Below are 26940 nucleotides of genomic sequence, written 5' to 3'. Positions count from 1 at the left end.
AACTCAATCCAAACTGACCTAGGGACACAGACTTCCGCTCTGCATGCTGATGTATCTCATTATAACAGAAGGCAACTAACATCTTTTTTTTAAATACAATGAAGCCAATTTATTTTCACACAGACTGTCGTTATTACCTCATGTTATCAAATACAGCATGTACACACCCTCCAAGAAAAGTAGTCAGGCCAGATTTGTTTGCAAGTAGCAAAATGTTTCTTCTTTAATTTCTATATGAAGTCATCACAGCAATTTTGTAGACAGGAAGCTTTGGAGCCATGGAGTGAGGGATGGGTGATTTAATGAACAATGAAGCATCAATAAAAGAACATCTTATCACACAGATAGGAGACAAAAATGTAAAGTTTAAAATCAAAGTGATTAACATTTAGCTGAAGTCCTGGTCTATTATTCACAATGCCATTCAGTCCCCACACTTCACCACCTCCCTCCCCAAAACCAGCACAGCCATCAACAAGAGTATGCAAAGGATGCCCTGGAGCAAGCAGAGGCTGTTCCTGAAAAACCCAAAGCTGATACAGAGACAGTGAGGCAAGGCGGAAGGATGCCTGTTTCCAAAGTTAAATTGTCTCTTCATAGTTCCCAGAACAGTCTTTGGAAGCTGCTGGCACCAAGGAGCACCCAGCAGATAGCTCTGCTACATGGCTCATGTGCACCCCTCTCCTCAAGCTGTGTGAGATAAAGCACACATTTTTATGTTCGACCATATGAGAGGATTAGGAAGATGGGTTTTGAATGCTCTGTTACAAATACCCAGGCAACCTGTATAAACTACTGACTCATCCAGTCCTCTGATGGCCATAATAGGAAAGTCAGATGATTTGTTGAACCAAGAATTCAAAGGGGACACTTTTTCTCCACACATGACCTCAGCAGCCATAAAGGACAAGTGGTAACGTCAGGCACAACTCTGCAGCTTGACGGCCTGCGAAGGGCCCTGCCCAGATGCCACCTGGGACTCAAGAAATTAAGTCTTTCGGATGATGCTTAATAATAAGGAGCCTAAGGAGAGTTTTTCAAGGCGAATTGTGCATTAGGTAATGCACTTTATTTCAGTTTTCAAAGAAGCTGTACCTGGTGCAGCTACAGCAAAAACTTCTTTTTAACCAGTCCTAGCCTCACTAATCTGCCCTTTCTGCTTTGGACTGTCATGTAGAAAGTTTCCACTCAGAGAGGCCACTGCTGAAGGTGGCAGTGGACAGAAGTGACCCACAGCCCTCTGTTCTGAGCATGAGGAAGAATTGCACTGCAGAGGTTAGGCTAGTGAGGTGAGCTCCAAATTGGAGGATAATAATGCAAACGCTCAAGATCAAGGGTTACTCTAGTCTCCTACATATTAAAATGTAGGCAGTGTATACATCTAACACAGCCTATGTTGTTGCCAAACTCAGTCTGGCACAGGGTTAGATGAAGAGCCAGATCCTCAGCTGTCATAACCTGAGATGTGGCAGTTCATCCCAAATGAGGAGCTGGCCCCAGGCAAGCCCACTGGACATGACATATTTCCAGAAACATAAGTACAGCGTGAAAAAAAGAAGCAGAGAAGGAGGAAGTGAATGGGTAGAAGAAGAGAACAGGGCTGCAGAGCAGAGTGGGCAGCAGCAAATCCTTGGTAGTTCTGACACTGCCACCACTGCAAAGAGCTTTCTAGGTGGTTATTTACCAGCCACTCAGCACTGTGTTGTTTTTAATAAGTTATTACTTATATCTCAATAAACTGAGACATGCAGGTAATTACTTAGTTGGCTGATTCCATTCCCTCTCCCTTACTCCTTTCTTCAAAGAGATTTTAATGTGAAAGCCATCTTCTGTGTCTCTGTGCAGTAATATACACTTGAGCTTTCAAGACCATGTGTCATAGAATATAAGAAAAAAGCAACCAAATAATAGAGAGCTGTAATTCCACTGATGGTTTCTGGTGATAAGAAAAGCTGCAGTGGCACAGCTCAAAAGGGTTTGTCACCATAACTCCAGGATCAAATTTCCTCATATTACAGAAAGATGGCAGAAAGAGTCTGCAAAGGAGACTCAAGGAGACACGTAATAAATGCCATGAAAAGAGCAATTCTTTCTGGTAGAAGAGCTTTAACACAGTCACAAAGTGCCTAATCGTGGAAGTGCTGAGTGACTTCACCCCCCCTTGAACTTCAGCGGGACGTGCGGTGCTCAGCACCTCCTTGGCAGAAGCTCAGCACTTCAGAGCATCGCGTCCCAAAGCAGGAGGAAAAATCACGTTCAGAATGACATGTGGCAAGGTATAAATTCCTACCTAATAAGATAAATCAGGTTATATTTAATCACTGGCATACAGAAAAAAAGAGATCCTGGACAGGGCCATACATTTAAAACAATCCAGTCATTTTTCTCCTCCAGAGAAGAAACCAATGTAAGAGACATTTTAGAGTTTGAGATGGGCTTTGACTGGCTCTAGCTTGTAGTAGCCATCTGCAGAGAGGTGAATTACAGTCTTTACACATCACGTCAATCATGTGCCAGGACACAGCTCAGGCATATCAAAGGTAAATAGCATCAGAGCACATGAAAACATTTTTTGCTCAATAAAGACTAACTCTTGGCCATAATTTCACCCTCTTCCCAATTATTTATGGTAAGAGCTTTTTACAACAACTTCATCTCTAGTTTTTATTTGTTGTGGCTTTTTTGTTGTTGTAAAGATCAAAATCAGCTTAGGACGAAGACTACACCTGAAAGAGTAGCCTATGTATGGGAGGGAGGTGCGATACAGAGATGTCAGATTCCTTTTCAGTCTCCCAGCAGACAGCATACAAAATATATGCAAATTCCTTTACACTGAAGCAGAGAGCTCCAGGGGTGGTCCAGCTTGAGCAAAGCTTATCTTTTTCCCTATTCTCTTTGGAGTGTTGGAACAAGAAATTCTTGTGCTGTCTCCAGACTTGCAATTGCTTTGCTAGCTGGTCTTTGTATGGCTAGGTCAAGCACATCTGCTTATGACTTACCTGCTGTATCATGAAATGCAAGGCAGCTTCAATAAGTTAAAGCTCACAGCAGCAAACTTGGAGAAAGAGCACACTTAGATCTTCCACTCTTAAACAGTCATGATATTCAGGAGGCTCACAGACATTCCCTATTACATTTGCTATGCTGTACTCCTTCAGGAAGTCATGACTGTGAAGCATCCTGATAACCAAACACAAACGCATTTGGAAACAATAAACAATCACCAATTCTGTCGGGTTCATTGTCAATTCCAGTTGCAGAATCAAGCACAGTGAGCATGTGTAAATAATTTTTGAAGACCACTGTGAAAGCAGCATTGAGATATTCCAGGTTTCTGGTGCTCTCATGAGGCCCCCATAGGCAGCCTTCACAATTAGAGCAAACTAACACACATTACAATTTCCAGAGTGAGCAGGCCAGTGGTGTGCCATAGGGTTTTCATGCAAGCCTGGAAGTATTCAAGGCTTGCACAAAACATGGCCCACACTCAATGAAGAGACATCTAAACTGGGGTGTATCTGAGAACAGTTAATCATGATGTAGTCCCACAGCAGGGCAAGTGCTGGGCATACACTCTGTGTCATCTCCATTCTCCTTCCCCAGATATTAATCTGAAGCAAATCTGAAGAATGATCTGGACAGCCAGAGGGGTCCAGGGTCCAAGGTCATAAAACAACGTGTGCAAACCCTGCAACAGAAAAACTGCATGCATGAATCTTGATGAGCTAGACTGGGAAGATCTAATAAATCCAGAATTCTGTTGAATCCCCTGGGAAGCTACATCATTCTCTCTGCTATCCTCTGCGTGGGGTGAGCATAGGGAACTGCATGAATCTGAGATCACAGGGCTTGTCCAAGCACCTCTGGTTTCTTGGCCATTCAAACCATATGAATGTTTCTGTCTTTATTAGGAGAATCACAGTATTCCAGATTTTTTTTTTCTCTTCCTTTTTTTCTGAAACCTCATTTGTTTCATTTTTTTTCCCTGTCATATTCTGAGCATTTCTGTGACTCATAGATGCTCTGCATCATCGCCCAGTTACTCATTAACCAAAAGCTGTTCCTCAAGTTTAGTAAAATAAGCTGTATGTCCTTCTCTATCTTAAATGCTAGTGTAACTTACGGATACTGGAAATCCATCTTCAGGAGTCACACTTCATTTTCTGGTAATGAGCTGTAGGGTTTGTGCACTGGACTGCCTCTCACTGATTGCTAAGGTGCTAACGTTAAAGAATCTAGTATGGCCCATAAAACTACACAGTTGTAAATAGAGAACCTTTCCCACTGAGCTATCTTCATAAATGAAGTTGCTGTAGCAAGCTTTTCCAAGAACTCACAGTCCCATATGCTGTAGTTAAACTGGAATAATGATTTACAGTGTATGAAATAACCTCCTAAAGCTGAACTTTTGGGATTGCACAAGGGACTGTTCATCCACATTCCAGGTTTGATTGCTCAAAATTTATCTTAATTATGAGAGGCTCAATTAGAGTGAAGAGAGAGGGACTGAGAGAGTGAGAGTGAGCGATATTAGAGCTCTATGCTGGATGACTGACAGTGGCATAATGCGATCAAAAATGAACATGTCGCAGCACAGCATTTAAGCAGGTCCCATTCTTCAGGCAGACCTGAAAGGTCTGCTTGGTTCTGCTGTCTTTCGCAGGTAGCACAATAGGTAAAGAGGCGAGGATACATTCTGCAGACACACAGCTGTATTGTTGCTTGAGTAACTACAGCTATTTAAGCAACAAGACTCCACAAGGAAGAGTGACACTGTGCAGTAAAAGCATGCCTGTGGTGCACTGCTAGAGAGGATTAGAAAAATAAAAATTCCCTTAACTATCAGCTCGAACAGGGATAGAACATGTCACACTATGCTTTTACCTCAGCAGATTCGGAGCACTCCCCCCAGAAAGGGCTAATGGTGGTGTGGTCCCATCCAGCTTCTTCACAGGCTTATTGTCCCAATAGTTGTTTTTCCATTTTATTGTGTTAAAAATGAGTGATTCACCCGACATTACAGACACAAAGCCCAGATGCCAAAGAGCCCGCAGACATCCTGGACACAGAGCAGTGAAGTCACAGAGCAGTAGGTAGAGAACAGAAGGAAAAGACACATGCAACAGTGAGATCATTCGGTTACTCATCACAGGCACGCACTCATGATGTCAGAACATTTTTTACAAAGTGTAGCAGAGTGAAGCAGGGAAGAAGCTATTCTACACTGTGTTGACCTTTACACTTATTTTGAGGCTCTCAGTGGTATGAGCGCTCAGCACTTGCACCTCTCTGGCAGCATCACCTGAGCAAAGCGTACCAGCCTGCCTCCAGCAGTGACACCGAGCTGTGTTTGGGACAGACTGGGAACAGCTGGTGAGGTCTTCATTATTTCCATGGCAGCTGAGGATTCTCCTGCACTCCAAGAATCCTCAGCTGCTGCTTTTACCCTCCCTCCCCTTTTTTGTAAGAGGGTATATATTTCCTTTGAAGAAGCAGTGGGGCTCATAAATTAGACTGACTTCTCCCTGCAACTGCTTCTCCTGTTTTTCTGCATTCATTTTACTCTTGGTCGTATCTTTCAGCAGCAACTCATGAGAACAGCACTTGGGATGTATTTTTTTCATCTATGTAAGTAGAAAACTTCCCTTCTTACTGCAGTTCTAAATAGGACATCACAGCAGATTTGTCATGCCCTCACATGTGAGCCAGTGGCACACGCAGGGACAGTGGGAACCCTGAAGGGACATCACCCTCACGTCTAAAACAAAAGAGTGAGCAGAAGAACATGGTCACAATGAGGGAGAGAGGAATATGGTGTGGGACCAAGATTATATCTTCTTCTCACACTAGCAAATAAAACATTCAGAGCACCACAGATTGATACACAGTCCACGGCTTTGTGGGGGAGGCTATACAATTGATTCAAATCCCTCCAGCTAGCAAAACTCACAGCCTCACAGAGAAATTTTCTAATAAACATCTGAAATTAAAGCTCCATCGCTAACAGCAAAATTACAATTTACAGTTTAAAGACACATTCAATTATAGTTACCCAGAGACAAAGAAGACAAGAAAAAATAAAAAATTTGGAAAGAAAAGGAAGGGCTTCAAATTTGCATCAAATCTTAATCTAATAATCTGCCTTTAATTATCCGTGGCAGACTCTCTCCTAAAGTGATCAGTTTTGCCTCAGATCTCCAAATCTTTTGGCCCAAAGTCAAAAGGATAAGTGCTTTATCACTTGAGGCTGGGAGAGCATCTATGTCTGCAGGCTCAGTGAGAACATTTGTAGCTGGTATGTTTGGCTGCCATTGTGGATTTGGTTTAATCTGCTGAGAGTCTTTTTACGTCTTTGACTCCATTTCATGCTTTGAACCAGTGGTAAGACTTTACTGGATTAGTCCATCTCTGAGGACAGAAAGAATATTGTTCCTTCACTGGTATCTGGAAGTTCCCACTGTATTTTGTCTGCATTTTCCTTCCATTTACGTACCCTTTGTCTGACACTGGGAAATGTTGCATTGGTGAAAAATTTCACAAAGGCAAAGGAGGAACAGAGATGCCTACTTCGGGCATTTTTACTTCAGTTTTGTATGTCCTAGACGTCTGATATGGTGATGGTGTTTAAAAACCATAGTGGAGAAAAAACATTCCAGAGGTAGTCCCTTCACTGTCTCCTCCCTCTCTCTTATTTATCTACCTATTTATTTATTTATTTATTTTTATGGCAACACAAGTAACACTACTTTTCCTTTATTTTCTCATCAGAGCTGCCTCTGCTTTTTCCACACTTCCCATACCTGATCTCCTTTCCCCAACATCTCAAGACACAAAAGCTTTTCACTCCAATTATAAGTTGCTCCTATTTACATAGAGAGAGAGGTTAGAGGGTGGCGAGGCACTGGAACAGGTTGCCTAGAGATGTGGTTGATGTCCCATCCCTGGAGATGCTCAGCACAAGCCTGTATCAGGTCCTGGGCAAGCTAACTGAGCTGTGGGTGTCCTTATTCAGTGCAGGGGAATTGGACTAGATGGCCTTTAAAGGTCCCTTCCAACTCTAAGGAATCTATGATTATATGATCCTCGCAACTGTCAATCCTTTAGATCCTACTTTTTTCCTCCCTTTTGACAGGGAGGAAAAAGTTCTGCCACTGAGTAACACAAGGTACCCAGATTCACTTCCTGCAACAGAGTGATTCTGGGCCATATTCTGGCATGGTTCTGCTGTTGTGAAGATGTCTCTGAAAAAGTATCTGTGGGTGGGAAGGTTGGGACCTTGCCACTGCTTCGCAAGAGGTCTCTCCTTCCCACACCAAGTCAGACCCCGCAGGAAATATGCTTCCAAACCCAGTGAAGCCATATGATAGAGCTGCACAGACTTCCTCTTTAAAAGGTATGTAATTTAGGGAAATAATCTGAATGCAATAACACTGCTTTGCACTGGGAATCCTCACAAGACACACTCAAAGAGCAGTCTGTTGTAAACGCGTCACTCACAAAGGTGCCAGAAACCTGCGTTTATTGGATCAAGTCACAGGCGTCTGAATAACAATTGCAACAATTATAGCCCTGTCCCGTCTCTGTGTTGACACCAGCAGTTAGTGCTATAGGCTTCCTTCTCCTCCTCTGTTGGTAAATCAGAGAAACATAAAAACTGCTGTCATTGAAAACACAGCCAGTAAAGTTAAGACGAGTGTTAACCAAACCTTAGGACAGATCAGGGCAGAGGGACATCCCTTAATAACTTCTGTCTCAGAATGGTCAATGTCCATTTCAACACAGAGCCATTTCCAAACAGCTGCTGGCAACGAGCAATTTACTGTGGGTGAAAAAAGAGTTGGCAGGACTGGGAAAAAAATAGATTCTGCTCTCTGCTGTGCTACCAATGTCTCCTGCTTTGTTAAAGAGTTTTCTTTGTAAAAAGGGGGAGTGAGAACACATATCTAACGCCGGTAAGAAAGACCAGCCTGATTTGCATGTATATGTTTTTCTTAGTGTATGCTTTTCCTTTGTAACACCAGTACAGCCCTTAGCACAGACAGGAATCAGAATCAGTATTTGTGAGATACTAAGATCTCGAATTCAGAAGATGCTATACAGAAAAATCATAAAATGTTTTTACACTTCTGTGTGGGTACTGCTGACAGCAATGAATCAATCTTTCACATTTCAAAATATTTATAAACAGAGTGCACAGTTCCTGCATTTTTCTGTCTTTAAATCACAGAAGAAGTGCTAACAAAGTCAGTTTCTTTCAGAAGAGTTGCTAGTACGTCAAGTAAGTCCAGAGCAATTCTCCCTTCCTGAATAGGTCTCCTGTAGCAAGGTAGATTGTCATCCCTTTCAGCAGATCTGCTGAGTGAAAAAAAGGAGTTGCTGATTGTAAACTGTCTCTCATTGCTAAGTTCATTCTCACTGGTAAAAAAAAAAAAAAAAAAAAAAAAAAAAAAAAAAATCCACCTGTAATCTGTGATGAAACAGTGTAATTTCTGATTAAATCAAGGCAATCCCAAGGTTTTTGATTGAACTGGCTCTTACCTGCCAGTTTTGCTCTCCTTTGCTCGTCATTGTGTATGCAGGGTTCTCCACATCCAAATCTGAAGCATTTCAACTACCACGCCTCCCACCTATTGTGCTTCATCACGTTCTCCAGATATCTCCCTTCTTTTCATCTCCCTTTTCCAATGCATCTGTGCACTACCAAATGCATTTGGCATTCAACTCCAAATATTATTTCATTTTCAAGGTTATTATTATATTGCAGGTAAGACATATGTTCATATACAATGTACCAAATGTCACGTCGATACACAAGGAGCAGCATGAGTTGGTCAGACCATTGATGAGAAGCAGGAAACAGCCTGAAGAGATTAATCATCACAAGATAGTTGAGACCCAGTTCAAACAGAAATCAGCGGTAACATTTTTCTTAGTCAACAGATGCGCACCAAAATAAGACCAGCAGATCGTGGTAGCATGCACGCAAGTTGTAGTGCGGTTTTTTGAACCTACTGTTATTTGTCTCCCAGGGTAGAGCAGATGTATTTTCCGAGTATCCTGACTTGAGGGATGTTTCTAAGAAAGGACATGGGTTATATTGTGAGAGCTGTAGAAAGAACTATAGTGTAAAGCACTGTAGCATGCAGAGGATAGTACTAGAACATACTGTTATGGTTCGCTGTACCTGTAAAATTCATGAAATTATTGGCTTCTTTCAGCTGCAGTACAGTACTTTTACAGTAATTTGTCACTCTGTTTTCAGCAGGGATAATGGACCATGCCTTTTTCTAGGAGCACATTATTTGGCCACTGGCAGATCTTTATATTTGCCACAAGATCCCCAGTAGCTGCATGTTGCCCCCCACCCTCCCTCCTCAGGACACTGCAGGCAATAATAGGTCAGTGGCGTTAATATTTCTTTATCAGAAATTAATCGCCTCTGTGATAATCAGTGTGGATTAGCCCATCTACGTCGAGTGTGTTCATACCATTCCTTTGACAGAGTACATTATTCCTCCACTTCTGCCCGCACACAATAGCGTGACATCACCGCAGTCAAAATCAGCAAGAAAAATACCACGGCCATCGCTCCTCCCTGTCTCACCTGACGCTGCTTAATATTGTCATTTTTATATGATCAGCACCTAGGAGCCCAGTAATAACCTTTTCTGTGGCTGGAGATAAATGCAATGTAAAAATGAATGAAAAGGAAGATCAGGGAAAAAGCCCTTTCTGACCCGAGGGCTGGTATTTTTCAGCTTTAATGTTCTCTTCTACCTACATCATAACATCAGTGATGAAACTACTCTTTTCCATCTTATTTGAAAACACTAACATGCTATTGGCATTATTTTCCATGAGAAATGATAAGTCACTAGAATTAGGAAGGAAATTGTTTTCCTGTCTGGTGACACAATCTGAGATTTACAAATTTTTCTCTGTTCTGCCGCACAACAAACCCCAAACGTTTCTACAAACCTCATAATAAACAACAGGGTGATATTTGCTCCAGAAGAGTCAATGATGTGGAGACTTGGCATCTGTCTAACATACAGCAATGTGGACAGCAGGGACCGAACCAAACCCTCTTGCAGCTCCCGTTAAAGGCGTATTATCCACATAACAGTGCCTTTCCTTCTCTTTTCCATCTGGATTTTGACCACATGTGTGGTCAGCCTGATGTTGACAAAGAGGCTACCTCTCTCTCCACCCCTACCAAAATGCATTTTTCACAAAGCATTTTAGATTTGACTAACAATCACTTTTATAAGATTTTTTTTTCTGTGGAGTATGATGCAATGTAGCTCTCCAGAGCCAGAGAGCACATGGTTGTTCTGGAAAAGGTATCTGATTTCAAGGCCAAGTTATTTTCTCCCAAGGTAAGTATAATTTACACTCTCTCCAGAAACAATGGAGCTAAGCACATGTCTCAGAAGGGAAAGGGCAAGTTTTATTTAAAGTAACAATGAGGAATACTGCTAAATGCAACATTTCTTCTAACTGCTCAATGTCTAGTAAAAATAGAAAAAAACAATTGTGTTTAAGTTTATAAGATTGGGAAGAGCTTTCCCAATTTATTTTTTTAAATATATACTCATTATTTGGGTTGTTTTTTGTTTTCTTTTTATTTCTGCCACACACCATCAAACAGAATTATATCACTGTTTTTAAATACATGTAGTGTCTTTCAAACTGCCCTGGATTATTCAGATGCTTGAAGATGAATGTGCCAAAAGATAGAAGTGCCAAAGCACTTTCCTGAAATAAGATTTATCACTTTGGGAAAGGGAAAGGCTTCATAGCAGTCAAGTGGTGATGTTGCCAGGTTCTTCCCTGAGGTGCCATATGCAGCCTAGGGAGAAAGACGGTCTCTCTCGCAGCTTCTGTAATAGAGGCATCTATTTATGGAAAGAGATGCTGGGAGTCATGGGAAATTCCGTACTGGCAGTCCGGGGAAACCAGTTTCTAGTCTTGGTTTCTGGATTACTCTTACAGTGTTGTGTTATATATGATACACTTGGTCTTGTCTTATAAATGCCGTTTCTCTTATTTCTGCTAATTGTAATAATACAGAATATACTCACCTTTTGTATGTGATTATGCAATTCTTACATTTCTGGGACTAATGCTTGTTAACTTCTGTTGCAAAACACTGAAGAATAGATAAAATGAGTGCAAACATTGTTCTTCTGGAAGCCCTGGACATTCAACATTCTGTCCAACAGTCTGTATGTTCTAAAATTCTTCTTTTAGACATAAGCCCAGAAGGCCAACCATATCCTAGTCTGTATCAAAAGAAGCATGGCCAGGAGGGTGAGGGAGGTGATCCTGACCCTCTACTCTGCACTGGTGAGGGCTTATCTGGAGTTCTGTGTCCAGATGTGGAGTCCTCAGTACAGGAGAGACAAGGACCTGTTGGAGCGTGTCCAGAGGAGGGTGACAAGCATGATTCAAGAGATGGAGCACCTCTCCTTTGAGTACAGGCTGAGAGAGATGGGGCTGTTCAGACTGGAGAAGAGAAGGCTCCATGTGCACCTGAGAGTGGCCTTTCAGTATCTAAAGGGAAGCTACAGGGAAGAAGGAGACAGACTCTTTAGCAGGGTCTGTGATGATAAAACAAGGGAAAATGGTTTCAAGCTCAAAGAGAGTAGATCTAGGTTAGATATAAGGAAAAAATCTTTTACCGTGAGGGTGGTGAGGCAATGGAACAGGTTGCTCAGTGAGGTGGTTGATGCCCCATCCTTGGAGACTTTCAAGGCAAGGCTGGATAAAGCCCCGGGCAACCTGATCTAGCTGTGGTATCCCCACTTCACTGCAGGGGAGTTGGACTAGATGGCCTTCAGAGGTCTCTTCCAGCTCTAAGGATTCTATGATTCTGTAATGTGGGTCAGAGTCTTCAGGTGTCACCTGCTGAACTCAGTAAATATGTTCTCACTGCCAACAAGAATTTGCTATACATATGCCTCCTTAATTAAACCATGTCGTTAGATGCATCCCCACCCCTGACATCTCACATGGAAAAGAGGCCCACCAGGTATAGAGAAAAGCTGAGAAAAGTGGAAGTGCACTTCAGAATGGCACTTCTGTTTATACGTGTTTTCTATGCTTAGTTCTTCTCATTTATTTAAACTGAAGTTGAAATTACCAAGACTTGCACTTTGAGCCCTAGACACTATCAAAGTGATCACTGTACGGAGATCAACAAAACTGTGCATGTATGTCTATCTGAGCTCTGAACTACTGCGCTTTAGTCAAACTCTGGAAGAATAAAAACCAGCAATATTGTTGTAAAGCTTTCTGAACCAGCTTTAAAGCCAAGAAGTCTGGAGGAGAGTTGAAATAGAGCAAAAGAACAAGCTGCTGTGGGAAACATTTAAGACTGCCTCGGTAAAAAACTGCCCTGATGCTGCCAAACACCATTCTTTGAAGACTGCAGGCCATGAATGTAGATTTCCTCACTATTTCTAACTAAAAAGCACAGGCAAAGTTGTCCTATTCAAATACGTGTTGTAAAGCTGTATTTGAAATAAAAAGGAATTGAAACAAAGGTTACCAAAATTTTATAATCACACTTATCCAGCAACTGTAGGGAACTCATACCCTGAATAAGCAGAAAATAGTGTTTCAGGAACCTGCAGCTGTGTAACTATAGCAAAGAACTATGTCTCAGCACATTTTCTTGTGGCTAGACTGCAGCAATACTGTCATCACTTGACTTTGTCCCACTTGTTCCTCACTGGTTCTGAATTTCTTGTTCTTCTGCTAACAGGACTGTGCTATAAGATCCTGGGGTTATTGTAACTGAATGGAGGAAAGCATTAATGCTTTGACTTTGTTTAAAATCCTCAAGTCATTCTGTGACTATGTAAGAATGTGGGCAAGCTGTCATTTTAATGATTGAGTGAAAAGACGATAATGTGTGTTGCTGGGTTTATAATGTTTCCACAGTAGTAGTCTGTTGCAGATTGTCTGTGGGCACCTTACCTTTGCATGTATATGCATAAAATTTACCTCCTTCTTAAAGAAGCTTCCCTGCGACCTTCTGTATGTGGTGCATCTCTTACCCTCCCCCACCAAAGAGCACTACTGGTGGCCCTGCTGGAAGCTGTGCAGATGTTTCTACCACATTATTGAAGCTTTATATTTGCGAGAGTCTTCTTAGAGCAGATGTTCTTTCTGTGTGTATACCCCATACTTCCCACTGCAAACACTTTTACTACACAAACAGCAGATTGTCTTGCTGCTGTTGTTCGGCTCGAAAGAGAGAAAATGCCTCATTCTAATGATGCTGGCTTTCTTTCCAGAGTGCTTAATGTCTTCCCTTCCCTCCTCCCTGGCCCTGCTCTCTGCAGGTGTTTTGTCACTGTTCCTTAGGCTCTCTATCACTTATCTTTCCCCCTACAGGGTCTCCCTCTTCCTGAATCTCCTTTACTGCTCCCACCCTCACTTTAAGTCCCCTCTGCTGTGTCCTCCTACTTTTATAAAAGCTGCCATGCCTTCTTTAGCTCTGCTCAGTCAGGAGCTAATTCAGTGGATTTAAATGAGAATGACTTTTCTTGGGTAAGGCTCAGTATAGATCAGTGAATATAATTCCCACAAATTGTAGAATAGGAGGCAATATTCCAACACTGATAGCTCAGAGCTGATAGTTCTTATAGTAGGCAAATGCATCTCGTCTTCACTGAGACAAAAGGATTTTTGGCAAGTTTGTGCTGACTGGATGTTGTAAAAACATTATTCAACTACTCTCCACCTCTAATTTGTAATCAAAACCCAAATGTGAAAATAGTATAATATATATAGTGTCCTGTAAAATTATGCCTGGCCTCTTAAAAGAGTGGTTTTGATTACTTTCAGAGGATATGTTTTCTCCATGACAATTTCTGGTTAAAAACTATTTGTTCCTGCACTTTTAACTTTTCTTTCTTTTCATAGAATATTTTTTGGTAATATAAACAGCAGTAAAAACAAATGCCACGTCAATTCAAAATAATAGCATTTGTCATTGAGTAGTAATGTATCACAAATAAGAAACGGTGTGAAGCTCTCTGCTGCCACAGCTAGCTTGCCTTGGATGCTTCAGCTGGATTATTTAGAAGTAACAGAAGTATCTTTACATAGACCTGCACAGTACAGATGTGACAGATGGCATGCTGAGACCAGTTTCTTTGAAGCCTCAAAGTCAGGGAAGCTGCCACTCTTGTGCTCTGCAGTCTCCTGAAACAAACACTCCACCAGACTCCCAGTATCTATGTTAAAGATCTTACCCTTTGTTCCATTACCATTCTTTCCTCTTTGGAATCCTTTAAAATCATGTTACCTCTAGCTTTTCAGTTGACTGTACTGTGCCATTTTGCTCACGATTGCCCCCTGAATCCTCCAGCTTCTCTCTTACCCATTATATAGATGGACTGAATAGCTATCTGCCCAGCCCTGTTCCAGCTTCACAAATTCAGTATTAGATGGCTGGCACCTACTATGCAGGCAGACTTTGCAGCTTTTGCAGCTAAAAGCTGTACTTATAAACGGCAGTCGTAGAACCTAAAAAGAAGCTTCGGTTTCACTGACTGTAAAATAAGATTATGGCCACTTTGGATAAAAGAATGAAATTATGGTAGGTTGAAGCCACAGCTGAGGGTTTCATGAAAAGCTCAGTGATCCTCTCCTTTGCGCTTCTTTAAGCACTGTAGAATTCATAATCAATCTGTATTTATTTGGAATATATCTTTATCTATATCTGGTAGTCTTCAAAACTTTGTAGAGCTGTTTACAATTACTTGACAATCTTGAAGCAAATAAGTTTTTTTCTAATTTTCAATCTTTTTTCTTGTTCACAGGTGAAATCTGCCCACTCTTTAAAAGTAGCTGTATACCAGAGAAATAGTAATATAGCCTAGCTGTAAAGTTTTCTCTCTGAGAATATATAAACTAGCTCTATTACCTCTTATTAATGCATTACAAATACAATCCACACTGCACCTATCTACTTTAACATTATGGCATTGTAAAATGCGCACAGCCATTTAAAAGGCCTCATATTCAAAAAGTCTCAGTTACAATCTTATCAGTTGTCGGTATTTTATCATAAATGTTGTATCACTTTTGATGTTTTCCCTCAGAATTCAGAATACAACAACAAGAAAGAGTCTCTGTGCCTATTGGAATTGTGACTAAATATTTTAAGTGAGAAATTAGAAGACATGCATGCAAAGCCACAAAGATGAAAATGTTATTGCTGTTTTTCTTTCTTTCTTGTTTAGTCACATGATTTGTAATTTAATTGTTTGAGTTTTTTCAGACAAGATTGGCTAATGAGGTTTTGGATTTTTTGAAGCGGTTGAGGCTGGCGGCAGTGTCTTAGCTAAAGTTATCAGCACCATGTTGTAATGCCCTGAGAAGTCATGCAACTTATTCCAAAGGCAGAATGAATCTGGAAAATAGCTCAGAATAGCTCTGAGCATCACACTCCCCTGAGATAAGCATTAGCAGCAGTTAAAATTCTTTTGAAAAGTAGTAATTGGGAAGACAGTAGGTGAAAGTTGAGGAAAAATGGATTTCTACTGATGTCCTCTTTGCTCTGTGCCCAGCCACCTCACTGGTATCCGCCTGCTCATTTTTCCTTCCAAGATTTGCTATGCCAGCTGCTGGGCTGAAGACCAACATGTGGGTGCAGGGTCCTAGTTTCTACTCAGATTGATGATGGCTTGATATGTTTCTCCATGCTGATATTACCAACATAATACAGGTTCCCCACAGTGTACAGCAGTTCTACTGAGCTACACCCATTATAGAGATTTTTGAATGTGAAAATTAGTCTTTGGCAAATCAGAATTACTTGCTAGCTACTGGAGGGACTTAGGTAAATGTAATGATATCTCATGAGGGGGTCATCATGTTACCATTTAGATATTACTGCTGAATACTCAGCCCTCCAATTAGATCTTACCACTTGATATCATTTAAGAGAGAAGAGGAAATTGCCTTTAAATTTATTCTCCCCAGTAAGTATAAAAAAAATATTTAGGTGCCACAAGTTTGGTAGTTGACTGTATTAGTATTTAAATACTAATCATATTTCACTGAGTGTAAAGGAAGCCCCATGTAACTCAAACATACCTTTGAGTTAGGGTAATGCTCTGGAGCAGGATGTTCACCACCAGACTGTTGCTTATGTCACCAACGTTACAGAGGTTTTTATGACTTCTTCAGAAAAATATGTTTTTATGCTAAGGACAGTGCACAAGATCTCACATTTTCTTAGAACATGCTTCTTCTCAGCTATACTCACCCATCCTCTCACTTCTGTCAGCCAGAGAGAATGAGCCCTAACTCTTCAGCACACTGCTTCTATTTCTCTGAGATTGCTGTTGTCATGTTTTTCAGAGTGAGGACAGTGAACAAAGTTGCATTCGCTGTCTGCTGCATCCACAGAAGCCTAGAGAAAACCATTTGCTTAAGTGAAACAAAACTGATTTCACACAATTAAAAAAAAAAAAAACCTGACAGCAGGAACTGGTACACAACAAGAGTTTTAATTTGTTGCAATGCTATAATGGCATTGATGAATTTGACATTTTCTTCAGTATGTAAGGCAGTGATACTGAGCAGTTAAAATTCTGAAGAGACATCATGAGCCATATGAAATTACACAACTTTGTCCCTGGTTTTTGAACATACAACATGAAGACAATGCATATATTGGCGTACTCGTACAAGAAAGTGCTGTGTACTTTCAATAGCATTGTGCTTAATTTGCTCACTGATTTAGGAGAATTTAAGCCTTGCGGGGAGAAGAGACTCTACAAGGAACTACCCACTCTAGGAAACTGTTTTATCTGGATAAAGACTTTTTTTTTTTTTTTTTTTGAGCTCTTTTTGTTTTTTTCTTTTAAGTGAGAAGGATATGGAACAGCTGCCTAAAGCAGAAATTCTACAAAACTCATTAGCCATAGTAAAATTAAATTAGTGCTCTCCAGATAATCATAAGTTATTATCTATGAATCTTTGTACAACAGTGCTCTACATCTCTTTTCCTCTCACACATTATTTCTGCCTTTGGTCTTCTGTTTGGTGCCTTCTTGAAAGTATTGGATGAATCACTGCTTAAGCATGATCACTTCAAAAAAGTCTGGGAAGTTTGTTGGGGATTTTTGGTGTAGTTATTTTTGTTTGTTTTTTTCCTTGTTTGTTTTCCAGTTGCACAAAATTTTCAAGTCCTCTGATAAAACAGGAGACCCAATTCTCCAATGTCTTCTATTTCATCCAGTCATTTACATCAGCACATGAAGGCTCTGGTCCTTGCCTACAGTCAAGGCATTCAGAGCACAGCTGTGCAGGGAAACTGCTGAGCTGCTCCTGAGGCACATTTGTGAACTACCCAATTATGGTGAGTGCCAATTTTCAGGGAACCAAATGATCCACAGAGCAGAAATGGCAGCCACGGCTCAGCAGAACACTGAGAAGTATCGTTTCTGTTCCCTTTTCTAAATTCACGTTGCTTTTACTGGCAGGAATTGCACATTGTTCAGCTCAATATGGCAGTGGCTGGGTAAAATCTAATGGTCTTTTTAGGAGGTCAGACCAATGAACTCAGCCTTATCACTGATCTCATGACCTCCAGTTCTCTGAGACTTTTGCTATCTCCATTGCTCTCGGTGTAGCAGAACCGAAGCTCCAAGGTCCTCCACTAATAAACTGCAGGAGAATCTTTACGTCCTCCTCAATACATGGGAGAACGGTTGAGAAAGTGCTAAAGGATCTGCATAGTTGCATTCTTTGGCTTCATTGGCCATGCCATGCTTTGGTAAAGTGGGCAGTCTATGACACTGCATCAAGGCAGCATCTGACCCCTAGCCTTTAGTGCAATTTGAGGCAGCTTGCTCAGACAAAAGCATAGCACTTCGAAAGTAAATGCTTTGTATATGATCAGAGAGGCAACTGGAGGCAGCACTTGAGTTAGAGCTTGAAATTAACTCTGCTATACAGATGCATCCCCAAATCCTTTCACTTCTGCCATTTGTTTAATCAGACTTGCACTAAAGGCCAATAAACATTTTTTTCAATCAAAGCATTTTTACTCATATTTTAAATTTAAAATGGCTTTTCATTAAAAGTTCCTTGGATTAATTTTCTGCTACTTGAACAAGGAGCTGAAAGGAAAATTTGGTTTTTAAGATACTGAGTTAGGAAGCCCCATCCAATTCCAGCCTAGCAACAGCTGAGCATCTAGAAGCAACCTCACAACATACACTTTGATCATTTTGAAACCACTATGAATAGCTTTCATAGAAAATAGAATGAACTATAGTCAGTCATGGGAACAGAGAAGTAAATGTAGTGGATACTTTCAAGGAAAATCTCATGGAAAAAAATAATAAAAATAATCAAATTAATCTTTTATCACTTTTTTCCCTTTGCAAAGTGTTGATTGATTAAAACTAAAATTGCGGGGGAAAACTAATTTTGACACATCTTAGTGATTATCATTTTAAAATTTCTTCAAGGTTTTTATCTTATTTTAGTCAGGATCAGATCAGGAAAAATATCTTAAAACTCTAATTTGCCACTGCCAGCTTAGTGGAGATACCATAGTCCTGAGAAAAAGCCGGTGAAGAATAACAACACAAATGTGTAAGTTGATCTGAAAGCAGTTTTTATATCTCTTTCATTACACTTCTCTGTGACACTGTGAGAGCAAAACACTCTGCTAATATCAAACAAATGATTAATTAACTAATGGAGGCAACTTGTGTCCACAAAAAAATAAATAAATAAAATAAAAATTGGCACAAAATGAGATAATGGCAGCAGGTACTTTCTGTGGAAAGATTTACCATAGGCCCCTGTTAGCAACCAACTCACAGGCTAGGTGAATGCCTCTATGAAGTAGAGGTGCTTTTCAAACCAATATTTAGAGATAGTGGTTACTAGAGAGATCCTTGTGGAAGCTCTGGAGGAGTGAAGTAAGTTTCTTCACAAAAACAAAGGAAGGAGTTGTACCATCTCTTTACCTCTCACTGAGAGTCATTGCATCTCTGTCAAGTAACATCCTTGGAGCTGACCATCATAAAGCTAAAGAACATATTTTAGTCTAGATTGCAACAAATCAAAATGGAGAACTCCTTTTTATTTTTTTAGTTTCCCAGAGAAAGGGCATCTGTGCACAATCTCTGCTTCTTTCTCACTTTAAGTCTGCAAATACAGAGCTGTGTGCCGTAATGCAATAAAAATAGTACATCACTGGAAAGCAATAGTTCCCAACTTTTGTTTGATGCTAATCATGTTGCTCACATGACTTTCTGATATTGATTGTGGATACAGTAAATTAACAGGTTAAAACCTAGGCCAACAGAGATAGCAAACCTGTCCACAACATGCAAGTAGCTCAGCATTGTTCCTCCTGGGACCACTGTTCTAAAGTAATGTGCAAGTATTCTCAGCAAATCAGAGCTTAAATATCAGTTTGTTTGCCAAGTGATTCTCCCAAATCTGTGCTCACATAAATATGTATTTATTAATTATTATCCGTAATATGGGAAAACAAATGGCTTTGTTCCCACTCAGTCAACTCCGCTATCCGCATATGTGCATTCCAGGAACACAGGCCTTGCCACTAGCCTAGAGAGGCATTTTTTTCCCTGGGATCTTTTGTTAAAACATTAGTAGCGCATTACCGCTTAGCAGGTGCACAATCCCTGTAGCCAAATATTACTTGTTAACCACGCTGTGATGTTATGTGGCCATAAATGTCTAGGTATGAATCACATGCTTTGATTTGTAACCAAAATGTGATTTATGCCCTCGATTTTTAAGACTATGTGTTAAACTAACAAAGAAGACTGAAGGAATTACCTTCACTCAGGCAGCTGAATCACTGTTCCACAAAGTGGACAAAGCTGTCAGCAGAGAGGGAAGTCCTGGAAGAGCAATGGGAATCAGCCATGTCAGCAGTGGAGGAGGGAAGGCAAAATGAAACTATCTTTGAAAAATTCAATCTAATAGTTTCCCAAACTAAGGGAGGAGGAATAAGGACAGTTCACAACAAGGTCCTGAGAGGGATTAGAAAACAAGTAAGCAGCCCTCAAGCCCCAATCTCCTTTTATGGACAAGGTCAGAGGTGTCCTTTTGGAAGTGCAGGTCTTCCATTCTATTCAGAGCAGGATGTGCTAATAGTATAGCTGTCTGCTGGTACTCATGTACCAGTTTATATATGATCCCTAGAGGGGACACAAAGTAGTCTGGAAGAAAGTCTGTAGTCCAGTTACACCAAGACTTTCTGCAGTGATATTTATTCTTTTAAAAACACCCTGTGCTACCATTGGGGTTGACATTAGAAACTATTGCTATACCACCCAATAACATGGTGACTCCTTAACACTTTTGAGCCACTTAGCTATGATGATGAAAACAATGTAGATCAACTGTTGAGCACAGCACCTCATTTGTGACACATACACATGTGAGAAGAGTGTAAGCAAAGCTTCAGCAAAGACAAAGCAGAAAGTTCATTGAAGGGTGTTAGGTCATCACACAGCTGTGATTTGATTCTCTTCTGTTACTTCAGGAGAAAATCCCAGATGATCTATTCTGTACCAAAGCTTAGGAATGGATGAGACAGCCCACATAGGTTGTCCTCTTCAGTGCTTCACTTCCTCATTTACTGTTTGCCCTCAGGACTGTGTTGTCAAGGTCACTGGAGAAAACGGGTTAAATTAGTGCTTGCATCCCAGCTGAGCATTCAACTGGCAGCTGAGCCCCAGCATAAGAGAGGATAAAGCTTAGGATTATGCCCCAAAAAGAAATATTGGAGTCAATGTACTCTAAAACACCTGAAAGAAAGAAAGTGCCTCTTGGCTCTCACAGAGCTATCCAAAGGCTGAACTCCATTCCACTTTTCCAGAGGTGTCACTGTACACTATTTTCCTCCTGTTCCCCCAGTATTCAGTGTCCTGTTTACTGGTACCTATTGTATCTCCACTTTAATTTCATAATGACATGCCCAGCTTTCATATAAAAGGCAGATACACTCCTGCTGGCCTGAGGCTATGCAGTAGAAGGCATGGCAACACATGCACACAATATGTTATATCCTTCAGCCTTGACTTCTACCTTCCTCACTGTGACATTCATTCTCTCCCATAATTTCCAAGCCCAGATAAGCAAAACACGATAATCAATTATGGTCTATCATTTTTTTTTCTGTGACCTCCTTTTAGCATATGCTTTGCTTCCTATTAGCTAATGCCGCACAATTAATTTCTTCTTGATATTTCTTTTGTGTTCAACAAGTGGTTATACTTGTGGCCAACCCATCTTTTCAGTGTAAACCTTCCCGCTCTAACATGAGAATGAAATCACTGCAGATCTAGTATTTCTCGGAACAAGGTATTTCAATTTGCATAAAATATTCTGCACTTGACACAGTGCCAGGAAGAAACACCTAATGTCCATTCTTCATTGCATTCCTGCCATGGCCTTGGGAACAGGAGGAATCACCATGTTAGTCTCACACCTATTACTTCTGAGTTCCTCACTTTTTAGTCCCATCTCTGATTTACACTCCCATGACTCTTTGAGAGCCCTGTCAAGGCAGTGACCAAGATAATGGACAAAAGGGAATTTCTTACATGATGTAATTTCACATTAAACATGATGGTTCACAGGTTGTAATAGAAGGTCAACAGCAGATATTATAACCCCTAAATTGGTTGGAAAAAAAAAAAAAAAGATGATTTGAATCAAAACTTAAATAAAGATCCATATTAGCCAAGGTAGCTGAAGGGAAGTGTCTCCCAGTAATACATTCAGTAATAACCCCAAAGGAAGGCAGATCCCATCCTTGCTGATTTTCATCACACTGGGATTTACTGGCAGGGAATGGCGCTAACACTGTCTTCACATGTACAATATCTCTTTTTACTTTTAATGTGAACAGCTAAATTCCAAATTAAAAGAAAAAAAATGATATAAATGTCATCAGTCCAATGGGAATGTAGAAAATGTACATTTTGGAGACAGATCGACCTGTTAGGTAAGAAAAGGAGACCAAGAAGAAATTAACTGAATGGATTAATGAGTCCCTCATTTGTTATTAATAAAACACTGAAGAAGAAAGTGTTGATGAGACACAGTCATTCACCTTGCCTCAGTATAACGGCATGCGAAAGGAAAATTCAACCCACTGCAGACAACTATCAAGGCCAGATGCACAGCTTTATGTTCTGAGTTATGGATGTTATAATAGATGGCAGACTCAACACAGTGTATGTGTACTTTGCCTAGGGATGAATTTTACACTAAAAAAAAAACAATGAGGCAGATTTGAGAGGAGAAGAGAGCTGATTTAATACAATGTATAGCATGTAGGTACTAATGGACTTTTAGTTATTTCCGAAGATAACTGGCCCCATAAAGTATTTTAAATCATTCCTAACATTATTTTCATACACTTCAAAGGCAATCAGTCTTTTAAAGTTATTTCTTTATTTCTTCATATTGCAGAGCTATATGCATCTTAGAATATTACACAATTACATATGCATACTACCTTCTGCTTTCATGGACAAAAGTGCCCTGCGGTAGTGACAACGGTTTTAGCCTTTCCTTTTTCAGAACTTAAATGTCTTCTGAGTCAGCTCTTAGTACTTCTTTTTATGTTCTTTGTGCTTTATAGATATATTCTGGTAGTTATAGCACTCTGGCTGATTTTTTTATCCATAACCTAACCAAAATGAATTTGTTTTTAACGATTGCATAGTGTAGTCAGTTCGCTCCTACACAGTGGTGTCCGTCCACAAGGTCTGCTGTGATCCATTTTCTGGGGAACAAAAAAAAAAAAAAAAAAAAAAGGAAAAACATATAATTTATTGTTTTGTTAAAAAGTACTTTAGTTACTTGAAATTACCACAGGGTGAAATCCACTTTTGAACACTGGGCCAGCACAATGCCTAAGAAGTGCTAAAGTTCATTTTGAGGATATAGTTGCGACTGAAGTGGTTGCATGGGACTGGTGCTAGTAGCCTGTGCTGGAGAAAAGTTGACCATGTGTGATCATTTCAGGAAATAACACAGGATTTTGATTTTCACCCAACTTTCAGCAACTATGGTAATAATTCTGCTGGGCCCTTGCAGTCATGCGAGCGCTTAGGGTAACTTTTTAAGTGATCACAGAGGAGTAGGTAGAGGCTCAAGTTATCAAAAATACCTCCTAATAATTTTAGGGTCATGACTGTTCAAAAGGAAACAAACCCTCAAGGCCATATTAGAGAAAGGAAACAAGGGCTAGATTCACATAATCCACTTCAACTTAGACTTTAAAAACTACTCTGCTTTTTGCCTTTTCTGGAAAGTGGATTTCCCAAATATCCCCATACTGGAATGTACTATGACTGGTTAGGACCAAGCCTGCTAGCTTAGTAGAATACTTTTGTGCTCAGTAAGTCCTGGCAGCGTTAAGTTGAAAAGGTAGAAAAAGAAGGGGGAGGGAGAGATTTTTTTCCAGCGCGGAAAAACCTCAGAAGCGTCATTGCATCTGTTTACTGCTTTATTCCTGAATTTCTAAAACATTGGCAGATTTAAAGAAGGGCCAGATAGTATTGGAAGAGATCCTGAATAGTCAGTACGAGTTTAGTGAGATCAGTCAGCCCACAAAGCCTTGCCAGAGTCACTCCTCCCTCAGAAATTTTTGAATCTATATTTAAACATCCTTGATCTGGCCACAGGAGACGTGATAAGGCTGACAGCAAGGAAAAAGGGGCAAGGAGGAAATTAGGGCTTCCAACAGAAGGGAGGGTGGGACAGTACTTCTAGAAAATCTGGGCTCTTTGGACATAATTGTCTGGCAGTGTGTAGGTATTACTAAAACCCAGGATTATTTCCAACACTACATCATCATACGCACTACTGCTGCCTGCCAGTGTGTTAGTAGTAAATCTGAAGAGCCAGGAAAATAAGTGGAGCCTGTCTGCCTGCAATGAGGGTCTGGCCTCCACTCTGCAGCAGTCAGTGCCTTTCTCAGAGAATTAAATTATCTGCTAAATATCAGAAATATTCCTGAGAGAATAAATGCTTTTTGCTTAATTTCTGGGGGTGGAAGGTGTGAAAAGGCTGTGATTTGAAGAGGAGAACAACTAGATGTATAAACAGAGGGTAAAGCGCTCTTGTAAATGTGGGGCCTGCTTGGCACTATTGCGCTGGCTTCACCAGCAGTCCGAGTCTGGCAACGGAGTGCGTATCGTGCTTCTTCTTCCCTATCATAATAAAACTCCTATATGAATTGGTAGCAGCTCTTCCACATGGTTCTGTCTGAGATATCACACACCACATTCAGATGTCGGGAGTGGGAAATTCGTTCTCCTCACTCAGCCTTAGAGGGAGTTGCCCATAGGAAGGGTGCTTAAGAAGAGGATGAAGAAACATTCAGATGTCAAATCTGTCTGGTTGGATTTTTTTGGTAAAGAGACAAGAGATCCACCAGGTTTTGAAGTCTAGCTTATGAGCAGATAACTACTTTTCTATTTTTAGTGAGACGGTTTGCCATGTGATCATGAGTTCTCTAGGTGGAAAGACAGAATGGGACAAGCCTAACCGAAAGAAAGTCTCCTCTTGGCATTTCATCTGAAGTTTTGGGATAAACTGCTAATCCAGCTTTGGACAAAAGTTAATCCTTTTGATTTTCTTTTTTAGTGATCTTTGTTCTTCTGTTTTCCAGCTGAGGCTAAAAGTTGGAGTTTCAAAATATGACAATTACTGGTTTTAACACAATAAATCCAAGTGGTAAGAGGAATTCTTTCAAAGAGAAATCATTATACATGTTAATTTTTATTAATATACAGCAGGTGTAAACCACTACTATGATGAGAAAGAAAAGAAGTTCACTAGAATTCTTTTGGGGCTGTTCTACAGGACAAGTGACCGTGGATTTTTGTACACCCATACAACATGCTATAAGATACAGCTTCAGGCCAAAGTCAGCTGACAGAAAACTAGGTCTAGCCTACTGTGCAGCAGCGAGTACTAGAGGAAGTCTGCATCTGGAGGTCAATCCCACTCATTGATTCTGGAAGAATGGAGAGTACTGCACTTCCCTGCCTCTTTCATGCTCCACCATGCTCCACCTCATAGAGTGAAATTATTCAGATTTTATAGGCATGAAGTGGATTTTCCCCTTTTTGAACATCTGCTAGCATGAGGGTTTTCACTAAGATATTATTTTAATCTGGAGCCATATTGTGCCATCAGTTTTAATCACAGTTTCTCACTGATCCCAGTGGGGAGTTTTTTAAAATCAGTGTCACAATATTGTCCTTGCTCAGTGCAGCCAGAAGCATTAAGGTAGGTACTGATGAGTGTTTGGAATTGGACACTGATTGCCATTATAGAAACGATTTGACACAACATAAAGCTCTAGAAAATATTGGATGTAGGTGCTGATAGCTCTGCAGATGCCATACTGACCATCGCAGTGATTATAATTCAGTCTGATGCACCAGAAAGCTGTGCTGTCATTCAGCAAGACCTGGACAGGCTGGAGAAACGGAGATAGGAACCTGATGAGGTTCAACAAGTGCAAGTGCAGTCTTACACCTAAGGAGGAATAACCATACAAATCAGTACAGGTTAGGTGATGACCTGCAGGAGAGGAGCTCTGCACAAAAGGACCTGGGTATCCTGGTGGACAGCAGGTTGGCAATGAGTCGGCAATGTGCCCTTGTGGCCTAGAAGGCCAATGGTATCCTGTGTGTCATTCACTATGTTTCCCAGTATTCAGACTGGAATGTTCTTCCAGAAGCACATGACCTCTCTGCCAGTTTCCAGGATGAATCTGTTCCCATTCCTTTACTTTTGTTTGTACACTAAAATCATCCTTCAACCTAAACAGCTTGTCTCCCGCACTGATGTTTCTCTTCACTCACTCTTAAACATAGGACACCACAACTGCATGCAAGTCTCTGGAAGAAGTCTCACCAGCACCATGAAAGTTATCTATCTCCATAATCCTATGAAAGCTTTTTGAATAATGCATGAAGGGATTTTACCACTGTAATTGTGGAAAAAGAAAAAAACAAACAAACAAAAAGCATTGAAAAGCAGTAGTTCTTTTGCATCTCTTCTTTTTGTATGTGAATGATGGCAGATACGTGGGGAAAAAAAAAGTAGATGACTGAAACCTGGAACTAGAAGGAAGGTTTTTAATGAGTATTTTGCTTGGTATAATTGCAGTGGATATTAACTAACAGCTATACTTCCTCACAGAAAAATTATGTTTTGAATAAGCTTAAAATAGAACTTTCCACTGAGAACATGTTAGTCACAGAACTGAGCAGGATTCTTGGGAATTTTATAATTCATCAAAAAGGAGACTCCCAGGAAAGCTACAAGATGAATGGCTCTTGGAGAACAAAATCTTGGTGCCAATTCCATGCAATCAAAGTCTAATAAAGCCTTTGAGGGGCCTGAGTGACAAAATGACACACCTAAGAATAAATCTCATTTTCATAGGAAACGCTAATAGATGGTCAAGATGTATGCACACATTGTTCAGCCCCTTAACTATCATTTTCTCTTACAAAAAATAAATTTGCAAAATGTTTCAACCTCACTGTTAGAACAACACCAAGGGACTCTGAAGTCCTGCATTAAAAAAAAGGGGAAAGTTCTCACTTATCCCCTCCACCCACCCATCCTCACCATCCAGTTGGAGCACTGACTGAGCTGTTTCCAGCTCACACACTTAGCACACTGTGGTAAGAAAGAGCTACTGCCAATCTTCTCCACTGAGGCCACACAGCGCCTTCACAGCAACCAAATCCCTCCAGATCTGATAACCACAGCCTGAGGTAGTCACTTGAGTCAGAGGAGGGAAGTAAATCCTCATCTCCTGCAGCCAGAGAAGTGGCTAAATTAAGGTCTTTTGCTTTACTGGTGTAGCCTATGACCAAG

This window comes from Gallus gallus, chromosome 2 (genome assembly GCF_016699485.2).
Source record: "Gallus gallus isolate bGalGal1 chromosome 2, bGalGal1.mat.broiler.GRCg7b, whole genome shotgun sequence".
Classification (NCBI taxonomy): domain Eukaryota; kingdom Metazoa; phylum Chordata; class Aves; order Galliformes; family Phasianidae; genus Gallus; species Gallus gallus.
Note: the sequence above shows the minus strand (reverse complement) of the source record.